We start from the raw sequence: 19,129 nt of genomic DNA, 5'->3' as shown, positions 1-19,129 counted from the left end.
CACTTGACAACTACTGTATGCACACACGTTAATTATTAACTATAGCTACAAGCAGGCTTTTTCAATACAGTGTCTGAATGCAGTTTCGTGTTTGCTGTCAATAAAACAGGCTCATTTCGGTGTCTCCTTCCAAAGTCCAGCACCTTCATGAAGAAACTGCTGGCCTTTGTTATCTTAATGGCTGTATGAGGCACACTGCGCAAACATCATGTGCACCTGATGAGGAAGAAACCAATCCAAATTAGGAATGCTGGGCGCATCTAGAATATTTGCCATCTGTTGAAAAATCATCTGCCTTTTCTCACCGGCAACGTGACAATAAACCAGAAAACTTGTAAGTAGATTTTGTTTCACAGGTCCGATGCGGGGGGGTGGTTTAGAGAGGTTTGCGTTTGGTTAAACTGCCCCAGAGAGCAGATAAGAAATCCTGCGTGACTTTTAGTACTTTACAATGCGGAGGAAATATGACTCCAAAGAATCCTGTCAGGGCTGTTCGGCCTTGCCTTTCTCTTTTCGGCTACGGGACGGCGGTGATGCCGGAAAGGCGATGCCTGCGGAACGCCAGCGCGAAACGTGGTCCCCTCTCGGTAGCTCTAAGGTTTCGGGAACAGTACCGGTACGACTCCCAGACTGATCCTGGGTGTTCTGCCGCGGAAATGGAGCTGCTCTGCCCTGTGCTAATCTTGGGTGTTTAAAGCTACGGGTGATGATGAGAACACCCAGCCCCTCAGAGCTCCCAGCGCACACTGCTCGAGCGGAGGGAAGCTGCCCACGGCAGGTCCAGCGCGCGTGGGACGCGCCGCCTTGCTTTTAAAAGCCGTTCCAGGGCTCTCCCCATTAGAAAAAACTTAGATGAGCGCTGATCCCGACTCCCTAACCCAAAGCAGACGCCCCTACAGCCGCGGTGGGCGCCGTGGGACCGCGCCCGCTGGACGGGCCGGGAGCGGCCCCGCCGTGACTCAGCGGCGCGGAGAGACGGGCTGCGGCCGGTATTTCCTGTTCCCCGCCCGCCGCCAGCGGGTGTGCGTCCTCGTGTGTCCGTCAGTGTGTGTCCGTGGGTGTCTTCGTGTGCGTCCTCGTGTGCCCGTGAGTGTGTGTCCGCGGGTGTCCTCGTGTGCGTCTGAGCGTGCCTGTGGGAGCGTGTCCGCGGGTGCGAGCGTGTCTGTGTGTCTCCTCCTGTGTGCCTCCTCGCGTGTCTGTGTGGGTCAGTGTCTGTGTCCTTGTGTGTGTGTCTGAACGTCCGTGAGCGTGTCTGCCTGTAAGTGTGTCCCCCGGTCCCAACGCCACCGTCACCGCGTGCACGCGGGCCGGCGAGCGCGGCGGCCGCAGGTGGTGCCGCCCCCGCGGAGGGGACGCGCCGCTGCCCCGGCCCCGCCCCCCGCCTCCCCACCTCGGGGCGAGGCCGGCACCTGCGGCGGGAGCGCGCCCGGACCCGCGCCGGACCCGCAGCCGCTCCGCTCCGCTCCGCGGCGGGGCAGGGCTGAGGCTGAGCTCCCGCTGCCGCGTGGCGCTTCTCCCGCAGGCGAGTATCTCGGGCAGGTGCGCGACTGCTCCCTCCCCCTCCTTTGTGTGCTCCGGGTGTTCCTCCCCCTCTGCCGTTCCTCGGGAGCGCCGGGAGCCGGGCTCGGATCGGGGATCGGCTTTGCCCTAACGGGATTAAGCGGCTCTCGGTGACTTTTTCCGTGCTAAGTACTCTCCGGGAGAGTGCGATACTACGTGGGAAGCGGCGGCGATGTCACCGATGAATCAGGGTTTTTGTTTACCCGGGTCTCTCTCTCCGTAGGAGGGGCGATTTCCCGGCAGGCGCGGGGCTCGGGCTGCCTTTGTTATACACAGAATTCCTCAAGTCTTTATGTTGGCACATCCCGAGTGGATTCCAGCCGTGCCGTGGTCTCTGGCTAACTGGGTCAGGGGAAGTTTCAAGTTAACAGGGAACAGTAAAACAAAGGAACAGGCAGTTCCAGGAGCCAAAAGCTTGGTTGCCCCGTTGCAGTGCCCTGGCGTCGGTCTTGTTTGCGGTGCTGCAGCCCAGGTACATTAAACTTGTGTCGTACGGTGTCAAGGTTGATCTTCCGGTGGCATGCGCTTTGCTTCGTTAGGCAGCTCTGTCCTTTCTTTCCCTTTGCTTGAAACCTCTTAACTCTGCATGTTTTCCCAGGATGAAAAAGTACAGGCTGCCTGAACGTGCTTGTGTAAGAGCCACGTACCTGCCTTTCAGATCTGTTACTTGAAAACTCTCATACCTCCAGTGTTGCTTTCTAGTTCTTACTCACTTGCAACAGCTGGCATCTCGGAGTGATCTGCTCTCTAGTTTCGTTTTATTCACTGATGTCAAATCCAGTGGCTAGGACGGTATTTGAAAGCTCCCAACCCCACAGCTGTGCTCCAGCAGAGGCCACCAAAGCTCTGCTCTGTTTTAACCTTTAGCTGTAACTATCAAGGTGGAATGGTTTGAGGAGAGTTAAAATTACTTACCTTTTGCTCAGCAAAGTTTTGTTTGGAAGGCTTAGGATTGTGATTCAGCTGTGGTTCAGAGAAAAAAAAAAACCAAACAAACATGGGCTCGGACTGGTAAAATTGATTCTTTTGTTTCTGAAGCATTCATAGTCGAAGGATTCATCAGTCAGCTCTTCCAAGCCATGACCCTTGCCAGAATTCATGAGGTCTGCGTGGCAGGGATCAGGTACTGGAAAGCATGGGAAATTTGCTTGTGTAAATTGATACTTATCAATAGATCATCAGGCTGCTTGAAGAGACTTTGAAATGTTTTGCATGTAGTGTTGTGTGTGCCATTTAGACGTGGCCAGTAAGATTTATACTTGTTATAACCTAGTGCTTATGAGGGCTTTCGTCAGGCTCTGAGGAAGCTTTTTGCATGTATTTGACTTACAGTTGAGTTTACTGTTATAATTGCTTCCAGACTGCTATATGCAAACAACTTGTTATGCCCTAAACATTGCATTCAAGTAGCGGTACTGACTCCTTTTCACTGTGGATTGGAGAAGCCGTGTGTGATTGTGTTCTGCGTTGCCCTGCATCGCAATAGCAGTAACTCATACTACACTGGGGTTTTGTGACACTAAAGATGAGTATTGGGAATTATGCAGTGGGGGTAGGATGGTTGCAATACTTTGCATGAACGATAATCTCAACAGAGCTCTTCATAATGAAGCATTGAAGTAATTAAGTGTCTGATACTTTTTGGATTGCTTAATCCCCCCCTTTCCTGGTTCAGTGTCTCCTAAGGGCAACCAGGAAATCTTTCTTAGTGATTAAAACATCATTTAGGCAGTGGCATGGTTCACAAAATGGGATGTTTTACCTTTATAAAACCCTGATGCCTAAAAGCATCAGAAAGTTCCTGGATCCTAGTAATCCTCAACTGGGAAGTGGCCTAATATTCCAAGACTACTTTAAAGCTGCATTTAACTTAGAGCAAATTTGCATGATAGCTCTTGTATGTGTGTTTTAACAGTTATCAACATTGTTTGTCTCCAGAACTTCCTTGTAATTTAAAGGTAGTTCTGCTCTTGTTACAAGTTTCTTTTAATTGCTGAAACAACAGTGTTTACATTCCCAACTTTTGCCATGCCATAACTGCATCAGTTTGATCCTGCTGTAGTGATCCGGGAACCAGTCCTTCTAATAACAGGGGAAAGAAAGCACTGACATGCTGTAACAGCTACAATTTCTTGAGGTTAGAGATTTTCAAATAGGGTATTTTCAAGCAGGTGTGAAAATACATATTGCTGGGGAAGAATTAATTTGTTAAATGACAATTGATCCTTGACATCAGCAGTATAAAGCCTGTGAACATTAATCCTGAATTGCAGTGAATTTCTGTGAACTTTAGAGGACTTCTCAAAAATGAGACAATTGATTTGTAAAACAAACATTTATGGCAATAAGCACGCAGGGCGTAATTTTTACGCCTGTCTTCTAATATATGAATCTTGCTGTAGAGAAGATTGTTTGCAAATGGTGGATTACCTACAAAGAATTGCAGCACTGAAGTGGGTGTGGCTGGTTTTGAGTGGTTGTGCTGACATATGCACACCAGTACATATTGCCTTTCTCAGTGAAAGGATTGGTTTCAATTCTATGAATAAGTACCCTAAGTTGTTCCAGAATTCCTAGAGAAGTACTTCAGGTTTAATTTCTACAGAGTTTTCTCTTCCAGATGCTTTTATCAAAAGACAGCTGTTCATCCAAAGAGTGCTTTTCTTAATTATCTGAACCCTTAATTATCTGAACCCATCTTCTTCCTCAGAAGGAGGAGCACTGTGTTAGATCTTTGCCTGCTGCATTCTAAATTGTGCTTACTTCTTGTCCCTAGTGCCTTTGGAGCCTTCTATTGCCCTTTAATAGTCTTTCACCAGTACTATGGTTGTCCTAGTCCCACTTCAGAAAGTAATACATACATGTTTTTTTTCTGAATAGCTAAATTGTGATTTAGAACTTGTTGCTATTATTATTACTACCACCAGACAAAGCCTTCATTAAACAGTTGAGGGCTGAGGTTATTTTTTTCTTAAATATTGTGTCATTAATACAGGTATTGACTGCAGTATGGGAATTAAACAGCTTCATGCAGCAGCAAGGACCACTCCAGGTCATTTCACAACTTAAGCTATTAATGTTTGGGTCGTTTTTCAGTTGTTTTATTATTGCTGATTTGTGTTCCCTTTTATATCAGTTAATTGCTTTTTCAAAATGCATATTGCTAGGGAATATCAGATTTCTGCTTCAGATGAAAATGTAGACAGTGGCGACTCCTTCCTATACAGTGTTAGATGACCCTTGCAGTAGTAAACATACTTAGAATGTTTATGATCTAAGCCTGGTAATGACGGAATGAGCTGTGGGAGCTCTGGTATGGTATCTTGTCTAGCATCTACCCTTGTGTGTATTCATCAGTTGCAGGCTTTGTTTTTAGGAAACTTGAGCCACCGAAGTCGTCTTGAATTTAGGTCAGCATTGCCACTGTGTATCTGAGTACTGGAAACTCAAATAATCATGGTTTCTAATCTAGGAAGGAAATTAAGCTCCTTAGTGCTGTATTTTCACATGTATAGAATGAAAATTATAGACAAAAATACTGTGTGATGCAATAGTAGGTCATATGAAGAGTGCTAGGAAAAATAAAAATAACAATCTTCTTTTGTTCTGATTTTTCCTGATGCCTGCTCTCTTTCAATGCTGTTGTCCTTTCTTCTATTTTGCACCAGGAATCCAGTATTGCTTTTGAGAAATTTCTTTTTATTCCTTAAATATAGGCAGATTATCTCAGGTATGGTGTATATACATGTGAAATTACAGATTTTGGATGCCTGGTTAGGTGTGGGTATGTTTTTATTAAGCTAGGCATGAGCTCAGATAGTTTGGACTGCTCTGGATCTTTCCCTCAGATTCGTTCAATACCTCTCCTAAAAGCCGTTTGTTATCATTACTTCATCAGACCAAACTAATGCTTTAACATCAGCCTGCATTGTACTGATAAACTGGATCTGAACTCAGCAGTGTTTGACTTCATCTAAACCAAGGTTTCATATATTTGTTCAAGTTATTTGTTATTTGCTTTGCTCTGTTACGCTTCTTTTTTTTTTTTTTTTAAGAGACGTTCAAGAAAACCCGTATATCTGTCCTGCATATCACTGTTAACAGCAAGGCTGTCTGTAGTCTGGCACTCTCTATTCTAACATCTGCTTCATCATCTAGCTCTGCTTAATAGCCAGCAGATTTGACTGCTGGTGTCTCTAGCCTCCTTAGCACAACTTTGTATAAGCTGATTCTGAGAATTTCCAGGAACATATGGACTGTTCAGGCAAGGGACGATCTTTAAGGAGGGGCCAAAAGCAACTGCAGTCATTGAAGCTTTGTGAAAGGGGTTTCCAGGTCCTCCTTTTCTCTTCCCATGAAACCACTCCTGCCACAATCTGATCCTTGATGCTCTTTTGCCTGAAGATTTGTTTCAACAGATCAAGCTTTACATATGCATTGATTGGTTTTCAAGTTTATTTTCTTAGCTTTGTGGCCTAAACGAAGCACATGTATGTTCTGGAGGTTAACAACTGTCTGTTGTAGTTACTCTCCTCACCTGAGAAAAAGTGTGTAGGAAGAGACCTTTGTTTCTTTGCCCTCTTCATGAGAGAATTCTTTGATCTGTAGGTGTTAGAAAGATTTTTATTGAGGGACAAGAAACAAAAGAGTTTGTCTCGTTCCAAAGATGGAAAGTAATTTGTGGCTAAGTTGGGTGACGGTTGTCTCCTTTGTAGTTGGGTCTGAAGTGACTGAAGGTGTGATCCTGCTTCTGTCATGGTTTTTACATGAAGTATGCTTTACAGCTAATTAAGGAAGTATGACTCTGTTTTAATCTGTCAAGGATTAGAGCAAAAGAAAGCTTTTGCTTTGATCTCAGGAATGTTTCTTTAATGCAGGAAAGAGCTTCTGTCATTCTTTCCCTGTTCCCTGGAATATGTTTTATTTTCTAAACCATCCACTGCAACTGAACCTGTAAGTGTGAATGAAATTAAGAAAACTTCAGAACTGCTTTTGCAAAAGTAATCTATAGAATTTCATCCAGGTTGAAATCACTCTCTCAAGACTGAAACTTTTTTTCCCACTGCTTTGGCTAAGGAAGCACAGGAGAGAGTAGTGGACTTCGGAGCCTTTTGGTACATTGCCACAGCGCACTACATCAGTTTGATCAAAATGCATGTTACTGCATTTTCTTACTTTTTTTTTTTGTAAGTCGATTAGTAATTAATATGAGAGATGCACAGGAAGAAAGTTAGCAGAGAATGCAAATACAGTGAATGAGCCAAGAATCTTTCTAACTGAACTGTGAGGTGGTTTATTGCTGTTATCTTTTTTGATATGTCTGAAGAACATGAGTTCTTGAAGCCGACAGAAATATTTTTCTTAACAGCTTAATTATGTTTATTCACTTCTGTGTTCCCAGTTAGGAAAACTGTGCTGTGTTCTTTGCAATAAAGCACAGTATTCATTCTTCCTGTAAAAATACATTGCCAGAAGAAGAGGAGTGGATGATAAAACTCCCCAGCAGGAAACAGTGGATGATGTTATGTTTTAGACCTTTTGTTTGCTCTGCAAAAGCCATCCTTCACTAACAATGGATCTACTAGCAGCTTTGAATTTCTGTTTTCAAATAAAGTTGAAGGAAGTTGAAAAACTGTGAGTCACGCTTATTTCCTCTTTATATCCAAAGATTTCATGAACCATTTAGCCAGAAGCAGTACTTGGGAGTAAATTGTGCTTGTTGTGTGAGCTTGGCTTCTCTGTGTACCAGGCTGCTTGTGGAGCACCTATTTGAGTCAGAAATAATTAGCTTTGCCCAAAGGGACAAAAGATGGACCAGAGCTGCACTAAATGCTTTTTAGGCTTTCCATAGGACTCTGGCTTTGAAAAATACTTTTGGGAAGTTTTTGTCATAACTATTTCTTAGATCTATAGGGGCAAAATTTAGGGTTAAAAAATGCGTTGTGGGGAGGACATGAAGTCCTAAACTTTCTTAGAAGAAATTGTGTTGCTAACAAAACTGACTTAGAGGGAAGAATGGGTTTTAACTAAATGTTTCTGCATTTAACTGCAATTTAACATCGTCACGGACTACTACAGTCAGAAGGTTCTTAGAAACTGCAATAGCAAAAAACCTACCTGCTTCTTATCTTGTCTTTTCCTAGTCAGTATTGCCTCTGCGATAGAGCGGCAAAAGCAATTGGAAGTCAGGATACATGCAGGCTTAATGACGTTAGCTGTGCTTGGAGACTTCAAGTAGTACTTCACTTTCCTAAGCTTCTTATTACTTTGTATACAGATGTTTGAAGTTGTAGTTAAAACCTGGAGAAGTAATTCCTTGCTTAATTTAATTTTTTTGGTTTTAATATATTAATTAATTTTTGTAATGCATTACCAATTTTCAGATGGAATATCTCTTACATATCAGCATGCAACTAGCAACTAATTAGATGAAAGCTAAATTTTTCCCTTTTGACAGTTGTTTGCAGTGGTACTCCCTGAATCTAAAAAATGCTCAGTTTTATTTTCTTTTTCCAAGATCAGTCCCATCGATCACTATTTAGTAATAGCTAGAGAGAGTTCAGCATGTGCATGTCTTAATATTGAGCCAAATCTGTACTCTATGTTAAGCACGAAATGTAAGTAGCATAGCACTGTAAGTAACATAGGACCTGGCAATGATTATACAAATCTTTTTGTTAAGAGCTGAATATTTTACAGTATAATTAGTGAGAACCTGCGGCTCACATCTTGGCAGTTTCTGAAGAAGTAGCATGCAATGCAAAGTAACCCCAACAGAAATACAGAAATGTCTAATCATAGTAGGGAATAACTGAAATGCAGTTTGTAGAGGGAGTTGTAGCTGAATACTTCAGAATTCTTGTCCTATCTATTCTTTTTACACTTTAATCTTACATTATTTACATATTAATATATTATTATATTGTATGTTATTTACATATTAATCTTAATATTATGTACGTAAGTGCATAATAATATAATATATAAAGCAGTCATATCTTACTATCTTAGTATTTCAGTAGCATTACAACAGCATTTTCTTAGTCTTTGTGCAGTCAGGTGTGTCTCAATACTGCAGTTTGACAATGCTGCAGCATTTCCGAAATGTGACTGTGATTTCAACATGTATGTCTATCTCCACCTTCTTAGTACCTGAGGTCTTTGGCACGCACAGTTACTTGCCTCATGGCTAGAACAATTTTGACATGGAAAGTAGCTCCTGGCATTGTGTGGGGCACATTTGAGTGACTGATAGGTATCATAATGGGAGTCCAGCTTTCTTAAATCTGTACAAGTCATGTAAGGAAGTGTTTCTTCATGCCTTTTCTGAACAGATCATTACTTAAATCCCTTGTAACACTTGTGATGTACAGAGCTTTTTGGTGCTGAGAAGAAAAGTTAACGGAAAGCTGTTTTTATCTGTCACAGTGTCTAAAACAGTCTCAAGTTTTCTGTGCAGATCCCTCTTATTCCCTGGATGGATTTGACAGAGAAGTTACCTAGTGCTCCATTAGTACTTGAAAGATTATAGGCAGCAGAGATTTAGCAAAGGATTATTCAATTGGAGAGTGTGCATTATCCGGCCAGGCTTAGACCCGTGATTGTCTCTTCAATCATTTTCATTAGTGTCTTATTCAAAGATTGAATTATGTAACAATGACGTTTCAGGGGAATCCGGTAGGAGTTTTTCTTTGGTTTCTCTCTCCTGCTAACTCTTCAAGCCTGGGAGAAGGGAAGAAAACATTATTTTTGTGCTTGAAACTCATAGCATGTTTTGAAAAGCAGCAGCTCAGCTAAGTGAAGAGGCATGACTTCAGTGGCAGCATCTGCATTCGGATGATAACTTAGTTTGGTGGAAGTCTTGAGAGAGGCAGGATGCGGTACAAGAAATATATAACTATTTTAGAAGCAGCGATAGGAATTACTCCCCTGAACAAGAGGGAGCTGCTTCCTGAGGGTAGACATGCAAACCTGTGGCAACATCCAGGGTAAGTGTTAAAAAGCGATCAGGGAGTAACTGTGGGAAAACCTGTGTTCACCTTGAATCGTGTTATTTTAAAGCTTGTTAATTGAAAAGAGGAGAGTCATTTATAAAACAGGTAATCTTTTTTTGCACCTTCCAAATGGTGTGTCTTCTGCAGTTGTAGTTAAACTTTGTGGTTTCATTTGAGGTTTCGGTGTACTTCATGTTCTTGGCTAGTAGGATAGGTAGCGGTGGTTTTTGTTTCTAAATCAGGAGTTTGCTGAAAAACAGAAAGAATAAGCAGTGTATACGTATCAGAAAGAAAATTATATGGTTTTGTGTGTATTGTTTACTCTTAAGACAATGTGTGTATGTTTGCGTTCCCCCTTCCCCTTTATTTAAAAATATACATATTTTTATGTATGTATAATATGGGAGAGCTTGCAGCTTCTAAAAGTGGAAACACTTTTCTGTGTGTGTGCAACTTTCCTTCTCCGCTAAGAAGCGAGAGTTCATCATACTTAAGAATACTGTTTCCCTGAAGAAAAAATTTAGTGATTAGAAGGTAAGTCAATTAAGGTTATTAATGTTCAAAATGTGAAGTACTGAGCTTTCTGGTTTTGCTAAAAGCAGTCCAGAATGCTTTCTTGTACTGTACAGCTTGAGTATTAGGCTCTTAACTGTTTACCTCAAAAACTTAAGGGGTGTGTGTGAAGGCAGACTGTCATTCTCTCCCACGTTTTCCTTGTATGAGTCTTTTAGTTTATCCTCTTTTTGGTGTGCATTAGAATGCTGTCACCTTGTTTCAGACATTGCAAGGGAGTGCAAAGCATGGGAGGCTTTTGTTCAAGAAGAGTTAATAGGTTTTTAATGTTTCAGAATAGTTTTGTGTAAGTATGACTTCAAAGAAAAGCTTGTAGTAAAACTGACTGGCTATAACTAAGCTCAGATTTATTATGTAATTTTTCCACAAGAACACTTCCTCTAATGGTGGTAGCAACAGTAAAAGCAATTAAAACACTCTATGATCACTGTATGATTTTTTTTTTTAATTGCATCACGGAAACCACAAAAACTGATCTAGAAAACATGCTGATGCCAATAGATTCCAGCCTCTTATCAACACAAGTATTCTTCAAGTTGGTCCTAAGTTTCTTGTATAGTGTTAATGAGTACTTATAGAGCTTTTCATTAAAAATCTGCCCATTAAAAGGCATTCTTAGTACAATGTACTTGGACACTGCACAGTGGAGTGTCCTGGACTGTGGCTTCCTTTGATTGTTTCATGTAAGTTATCTACATGCCAATCTCTTTGAATTTTGCAACCCTCTTTACAAGTTGATAAAATGGTACATGATTGCTCTTAAAAATTTGAAGAGTAGTGTTGGAAAGTAGTGGTACATTCTTTCAGAATTCCTCTTTGTTTTTGAGTAGGTTGGTTTGGCCAGAGTCACAGACTGAAACAAGTCATCTGAAAATGAACCTCGCGAACTTTAGTATCCGTTATTTTTTGTTTTGTAGCTGGGACTGCTTGGGCTTCATCCACTGCAGAATGTCAGTCAGTATCAGAGTGCAAACCCCTACCCTGTTAATATTTGCTTTTATTTCCAGCATACTTAATTGAGCATCTCACTTCTTTCTGGGAGAGGTTTATTTGATGGAATTGTTGTACGCCCTTGGAATTCCAAACTTGGTTAAGATGTATTTGAATTATGTTTGGATTTGCCATTCCAGCAGTTTCACAAAAGCAGAAAAGTTGTTGTTGTTGGACAGTAATAGGGATCCCTTTTATGTTTTCATTAAAACTTTCAGGGAGCTAGAGGCTGGTTACCAGCAATTGCAGCAAAGTGAACTGTGAATTGACCAAAAAAACACTATTCTTTTGTAGCTGCAGGCTGTTTATTCTGTACAACTGGAGTAAGCAAATCAATAACTCACTTTGCTAACATCAGCTTATCACTTAACTAGAGGTAGCCTGTCACGTTCATTTTAAAAAAGGTGTTCTAAAAGTGTTTGTGTGTAGAGGGGGGGGGAAAAACATAATGAGACAGTTTACAAACCTATATAATATTGAATGTAGAGGTCCTCATCTGTCATATCCTCTGCAGAAATTCAGATGCATACTTAAGTCAAATAATTGCTCTTAATCACTTCCTAAAATAAAAAATAGCATTGGAGCGTGATGCCAGCTCGAGTGCCATCACTTGAAAGTTTTGAAAATCATGATTAAAAACCAAGACTAAGGCACAAAAGAAAGTGGGAAACATAAGTACAGTATTTTGGTGAGGTATTTATTTACATTTCCATATCAAAGGCATTATAAAGTATGGTTTTCTACCTCATTTTTTTTCTTTGAATAGTGATGTTATTTCTGTGGCAGACTGATCATTATAACTTTTGGCGTCTTCACAGAGAGGCAAAATTATGACAGTAGAGGTGGTTGAGGTTTAGCTTGCTTGTGTAGCTTTGCTGCAACCTCCAGAACAGTGTTCTTTGCACTGCCTGGAACAATAAGGCTGATGTTTATTCATAATGCACTGTGTAGCTCTTTGCTGCTCTTTAGTGGTCATGGAAACTAATATTAAACATCCTTTTGTTCTGCAACTTCAGAAATCATGTCTTGATCTAAACTAGTAGTTTATTACTTTTGGAAAGGTGCTTTTATTTTGGAAGAAGCAGCAGCGACTGTAAAGGACCTTGTGGTGTCACAATATGATGTGTGACAGGTGTTTGCAGTTTTTAACGTTTTAAGAAGTTAATGTGAGACAAAACATATTTTAAAAATATCAGGATTTTTGGGGGTGCTTTTTGAACCTGGAACCTCATTGTGATTGCAGTGAGGGAAAGGTGGGTGCCACACATAAGACACATCAATAAAATTTGGGGTAAATAATTGGGGGAGTTTGCAGAATTATTTAAGTGTCTCTTTCTTATGGCTCTCCTGCTATCTAGAAATTGCTAATGGAGTATTAATCAGAGCTTTTAAAACCCTGTATATATCAGAGAGGGGAAAAAAGCCCAAACCTGTTACAAGTATGGATGAGACAGTCTTCTGGGGAAGTCTGGCTATGTCTTTCTTTTGAAGATGGAACGCTTCGGAAATATGGTCTCTGAGAGGAATTAAGGTGATCAAGGTCTTTGAAAAACACAACAAAACTCAACCAACAAACCTTAACCACTGGCTTCTGTTTCTCTCAAAAGTTCCCTCTTCATCTTAGTGGAACTGTTGATTTTCTGTTCTCCTGTGTAGGTTAATCAAGGACTAGGACAGGGGGTGGTGGGACGCTGAATAGGAGTTAACAGACTGTGCAGAAACATAGTAGCTGAGGCCTGTTGAACAAGGAAAGGAATAGAAAATGACATTGGAAATGGTTTCTTTCTATCATTTGACAACTGCAGTTGTTAAGTTACTGGGTGAAATCCCTGGAGAGTATGTACCTGTTCTTACTGAGGTTATGCTTAAGATACCATGCTCTTACTAGCTTAACTTTGTACAGTCTTGTGCAAGCTAAGCTAACAGATTAAGACCAAATCAAAACAAAAAGCCGGGGTGCCATGTGAAGAGGACTGTTGCAACAAAGGGAATGTAAGCGTAGTTGCTGCCTGTACACAGTTTAGTTTGCCAAAAATGCATTGTTGCCTTCTGTGCAGGCATGCATAGATGCCTGATCAGCAACAGTACTTGATCCGAAATTTGCAATGTTGCTGCAAGTGTAAATATTGCTTTGTATCTCCTTGATCAAGCACTGTTTCAACTTATTGTTAGAGAAGTTAAAGCATGCCAAAGTAACCAGGGAAAAAATATATCCCCTTTATTTCTAGGACCTTAGTGTCCCAGGCTTCACTGTAACTCTTTTATGATTATACATGACTTAAATGAAACTTTGTTTTTCAGGGAGCAAACTACTGCACTGCCATCTCCTTGTGAGTGGGACTGGGAGCACAGATCTACATCAAGCCTAAAGCATCTCACAGCAAGTAGACAGAGACACTCAAAAGCTGTCATTCCTCACAAGGTACCAGTCAAATTACAACATTTAGAACTGGCCATTAGTTTAAAATTACAGACTCTTGTAATGTGCTAGCCATAATGTTCATTCTTTCAGCTATGTTTTTAAAAGGTTTTAAGAAACTGTACTTAATAGAGTAATACATTGAAATCAGAACTAGTTCTTTTGGATTCCTGAAGCACACGCACCTTTGCTGAAAGCTTGGTGATATACAGCAGGCTTTCAGGAGAGGAGAGACTTCTGCAATGAACTCAATATTCTGCTCAAGTTATGCAAATAAATGTGCAGGCCTGTACTAACTCATCTCTTAGCTAAACGTCGGTAAAGAGTGGATTTAATCTATGGTGATGTCTTGGGCAAATATAAATATTTAGCATGGGTTTGGGGATAAATAAATTACTTTAAAGTATGGAGGATAATATTAATGGCACTTGCTTAGTGACTCAGTAGAGTCCTGGGAATCAGAATAGCCACACACAGGGAGAGTTGTTTTGCTGCATATTTTCTTACAGTACATCATGTAGGTAAATGTAATCCTTTTGGCATCTTACCCTTCCTTTTGAAACCTTTTCTCAAGTGCTTCCAGAGAGAATGTAGAATGTTTGCTTAGTTTTATGTGTCGATCCAACATGCTTGACTTGTTTTTCTAAGTCATTAACAGATGACAATTTTATACAATAAAGGGTTTTTATGCAGGTGTGTTGCAAAACTGTAGTTGACTTATCTTTTGTTCTTGAGAGGTGAATAGCTGTTCTGGCTTTAGTCACTTGGAAGTGTGGGTATCAGTTGTCTTGTCTTTCTATTGTTATATACTTAAGTAAAACTACTAATCTGTTAGTTTAATGTTTTGGGAGTGAGGAGAGAGGATGCTAGTTAATAAGACTCTAAAGACATGATAGAAAAATTTAAAAAAAAAAAAAAAAAGGTTGGCATTATATAAAAAAAACCCCACAACCAAGCCTTGTGTCAGGGAAAATACAATACAAGAGTACCAGACAAATGCAGCTAGGCAGGAACATCCCAACTGAGGTCTCAAGCAGGCTCCAGCATTTTCTTCAAAATAAAAAGTTTCGATAATATAATATGGCATGCAAACCTTACACCAGGGAATGTGAAGTCTTGCAAGCCCAACTCCTATACACTTCAGAAGCATGTATCCACTAGAGAAAGAAACCTCAGAAGCTGCATCCAGCCACCTTGCCTGTGGGCTCCCAGAAGTTGTCTGGCAAGTGAGTGATTAGAGTGGCTGTGTCCATCGGCTTTCTCCCTGATGATTAGTCTTACTATTCTTCCTTGGACTCTAACCACCTCATTTCAGTCCTTCCCGAAGAGCAGCACCCAAAAGTGAGCATAGTGTGTCCTAGCTGGGATTTCGATGTTACTGAATGGGGCCGCAGAACTGCTTTGTTCCTTAATGAGCTTGGCAGCAGGAGGCTTGCCAGTATAAATAGGATGGGGAGAGGCAGAACCTTGAAGCATAGTTTTAGTACTCTACAGGACTAACTTAGCTGAAGAATTGCTGTCTGGAGCTTTGTTTTTTAAGTTAACCTCTGTATCAGAAAAAATTAATGAGAAAGTTCTGTCTGTGTTAAGCCTTGTGCATATTGCATATTCTTTTGCTTGTTCTTAAATAAGTATAACGATTTCCATGAGATTAAGATCTTTGTGTGTTTTTTTTTTTTTTTTCTGTGTTGTCTCAATTAATTTGAGCCATAAGAGTTGATTACCATAGTAAAGCTTTTGATGTTCTAGGGCTTGCCTTCTAGTGAGGGAAAGTGGATGAACTGCTAAAAGCAGAGGATTGTTTCACAGCCTTGCAAGGAGCGGTCAAGAAGCCTGGAGAAAGGAGAAAGGAAGTGAGATGTAAAAATGAATGTTCAAACAAAATGTGCTTAATGTGGTGTGTTCTGTTTGAAAGGAACGAATTGGGGGGGTGGAGAAGAGATTTCCTTTCAAATGTTGGTACACGCTTTTGGATGGTATTTGATGAGAAAAACAGTATGCAGTTGTGTGGTTTGGATCTGTTTAAACTACCTCGTTATTTCATTCTTTAGAATAACAGTACTAGCTGTTATTCAAAGTGCTTATGGCAAAGAAAGTTACTTCAATTTTTGTAGTTAGTCTGTAGAGATATGTGTATGTGTGAGTAGAGTCAGTTAAGCTACCGTTTCACTCTAACAATAGGTCACACTCCTTCATTTGCTTGCCTTACTTACCAGTGTAATTACAAGACAGTGCAATGTAGTTTGAAACACTGCAAAGATGAAAATGTGTTTAGAATAAATAGACTGTAATTCTTTATTGTCCCCAATATAATTTTTATTGATTGTTATCAAACACATTTGCATAATCTCATGCTTCCTTTCCTGTATCCTGTGAAATGTGTTATACAGCTATATTTTCTACTTTGCATATTCTTTGCAAAGATGTAGCATCAAACAAAGCAAGAAGTCTTGGGCTGTTTTTAGCAGAATAAGCCTGTGAAATGTGTGATCTAGTAGGACTGATGACTAGTATTTCAAAACTGTTAAGAAAAATACACTATATTACTGTATTTCATACTATTAATATCTCTAGTGCTCTTCCTAGCTGTTCAGCATATAACTGTCACAGTAATTTTTTTATTTTTGTGAACTTGAAATTAAATTTATAGTTGCTTAGAACAATGCCACTTTTTGCACTAGATTTTCATCTATGTATTTTAAGTTTTGTTGATTTGAAGCATCTTTGTATATTTATATGTCTAGGTTGAAAAGATAAAAAATACCCTGACCATGAAAATAGGTGGTTGGGTGAGCCACAGAGGATTTTGTACTGTTGAGTACCCCAGAAGAAGTGTGTATGAAGTGTGTGATGCTGTTTATGTTGAGCTCTGTTTCTTCCAGGGACATCTGTGCTTTCTAAAATAACAGCCTTGCAGTTGCTGCTTTGAAACATGGAAAGCGCATATAGCTGTGCATAGCTGTGCAGTAGACAAGAGATGGTGAACATACCAAACTCTGCAAGTGTATGCCAAAATTGTTATGCTCCATAATCACAAGGTGTACTATGGAAGTGGAGGCAAGGGTCAGGTTAATGAACACATTACTCTGCTTTAAGCTGGCACTTGAATAATGCAGTAGCCCAGGAATGATAGGCTAATTCAGGTGGAAGGGGACCTCAGGAGGTTTCTAGCCCAACCTTTTGCCTGAAGCAGCTTCAGCTGTGAGATCAGAACAGGTTACTTGGGGCTTTAATCAGCTGGGGTCTGAAAACCTCCAAGGTCATAGACAGTACAACCTTTGTGCTCTCTGGGTCCATAGTCTGGCCTCCTTCTTGAGGAACAATTTTCTCCTTATATCCATTTCAACCTCTCTTATTTGAACTTTCACACATCGTCTGTCTTCCCACCATGCACCACTGCTAAGAACTTGGCTGCATCGCCTCAGTCTTCTCCTGTCAGCACCCATGAGCTGCTGTTAGGTGTCCCAAACCCATCCTTGCTCAAGGCTAAACGAGCCCAGTTGCCAATAACTTCTCTTGCAGACCCAGTGCTTCAGCCCCCAGCGTCTTGGTTGCATTGTGTCCACTGTTGTATTACACATGGTAACCAGTGCCAAGATATTATTCATGCCAGTCCTTCTTCGGTCCCTTCAAGACAGAGATTAAGATTACTGTGCCATACATGTGACAACTCCAGTGTAGAGCTGTGTGTTTGAACCACACGTAGCTCCTGAGCAATCTGAGGGTCGGAGGTCATCTACCTACACATCCTCTAATCCTGAAGGTTGAATCTGTTAGGGCCCAGCTTACTATATAAGGAAGGGGATGTAATTGGATTTATGAATCATTTAAGTAGGACTGGGCTGACTGATTTGTGTGATTTTGCAGGCTGATAACAAACAGCAGTCTAAAGAGATTGCCTGGAAGAGAATAGGGAAAGGCTGTTTGGCAAGATGGTATTTTTAGAAACTTCTACAGTGCCTTTCATCAGAGGATCACAAACACTTGCTTAAAAACAAAAGCAAAACTGACATCTCTGTTCAGACAGTTCAAAACTGGTCTAGCAGCCTACATTCCCAATACTTCTTGCTGCAAAGCAGTTCCCATTTTTTTAAGGAGGTTGTTTGCCTCTTTGCTGTTCTGTCTAGCAGCACTACTAAGTGTTGAACTCTAACACTTAAAAAATAAAAAAAAAAAAAAATAAAAAAAAGAAAAGAACTGATTGTCAGGCCAGTTAAAAGGCTTGATGGTGAGAAAGAAGTGGAGAGAAGCTGAATCCCAGCGCGGTAACTAATGTTGGTTGCTGCAGGCAAGTTGCTGAATAGCAGGAGTAACTGTGAGAGGCAGCTGCTTGTTTTAAATTTGCATCCTGTAGCATAGTGTTAAACGGGTGTTCCCTCTGCTGATGCTGGAAGCAGCACAACGGCTTCATTCACAGGACCATTCACAAGACCATTAGGTAATTTATGGAATATGTCCTAGTTTTGCATTACTTAATCTATAGCAAGTGATCTCTCTAAATTAGTGCTACACAGACCGTAGATTCAACCTGATTGTGGGCAAACAATGTCCTCCTTGATTATTTAAACTGAAAATCTCAGTGGGAAATCTGGTCACTAAAAGTTATTTGCATGTTTCTCATAGGGGTAATACCAATTAATCTTTCCATGAAGTTAATTTTAAAATGTCTACACACCTACGTAACTTTGTTAAATCCTCTGCACATGATACTCTTTTGTATAGTTATTATAAAATAATATAGTAACGAGTAAAATAGCTGGTCCTAAACACCACAAAGGACAGAGCTGCACATTTATAGCCTGGTTCCTGTATTTTGACATGGTGTTGGTACTCGGCCTTTACTCTTCATGATGCAGTATCCCTTCCAGGAGCGTGCCTGCACCTTCCATTTCAAAGGGAGACAGTGAGTGAAAAGTGCATGCAGCCATGCCTCTGAACACTCTTCAAGTGTGCAGAGACCTGCATAGATGGAACAGACTGTTTTGCTGGGTCTCCTACCTCTCTTCTGCTCGTGCTGCTTTCCCACGCCGTTTTTAGTTGTAGGTATTCTGTATAGTCATTCGTGATCCACAATGCAGGCTCTAGTGGTGTTTAAGAGAAGCTGAGTCAGGAGGAGAAGTTATACCTAATTATACACTTAAAGATGTGCTGCTTTGAGCTGCAGTTTTGGGGTTTGGTTTTGTCCTCCAGCGGAATAGCTATTAAGTGAATTGGGTGCTTTTTGTTCTCCCTTTTTCTGCCACAAAAGGCAGGACCGTATGGGGCCAGAGCTATTTCTGCAGCTCTTGTCATTAATTACACTGCTATCTTGTCTCCTTCCATTTTTGGTTTAGGTAGGATCATCCACCTCTTGTAAGGCCTACTTGTGTCTCCACCTTGGGAGGATAGCTTGGTCAAAGGGCAGAAAGTACCCAGCAAGTCCTGGAAGTCTGTTCTTTGTGGTTGAATTGAAGGATAAGTGACTTGTAAATAGTGACTATATTTATAGTTATGCCATCAGCGTGGGCATCTGGGCACTTGGCCAAGCTCTAGTGTCAGCATAAGTGCTAGAGGTCACTTACTGCTTACGTTCTCAGGCTGGTATGGCATGATT

The 19,129-nt window shown here is 40.9% G+C and overlaps 1 protein-coding gene across 6 annotated transcripts in view; it reads left to right on the top strand.

The window, feature by feature from the left end:
* The first annotated feature begins 195 nt into the window (after positions 1–195).
* Positions 196–19,129, top strand: part of TJP2 (tight junction protein 2) — a 64,417-nt gene continuing 45,483 nt past the window's right edge. The window contains exons 1-2 of one of the 6 annotated variants that reach the window (XM_054053600.1): positions 196–334; positions 13,419–13,539. The gene's annotated coding sequence lies outside the window, so the exon portion shown is untranslated. Of the gene's footprint in view, positions 335–1,284; positions 1,540–1,845; positions 2,033–9,529; positions 9,549–13,418; positions 13,540–19,129 lie in introns of those variants that run through there. The other 5 variants (XM_054053601.1, XM_054053602.1, XM_054053599.1 and 2 more) reach the window with 5 other exon arrangements.

The sequence above is a fragment of the Cuculus canorus genome, chromosome Z (assembly GCF_017976375.1).
Source record: "Cuculus canorus isolate bCucCan1 chromosome Z, bCucCan1.pri, whole genome shotgun sequence".
Lineage (NCBI taxonomy): Eukaryota > Metazoa > Chordata > Aves > Cuculiformes > Cuculidae > Cuculus > Cuculus canorus.
The sequence above is the reverse complement of the archived record's forward strand: the minus strand, read 5'-3'. Positions and strand labels throughout refer to the sequence as shown.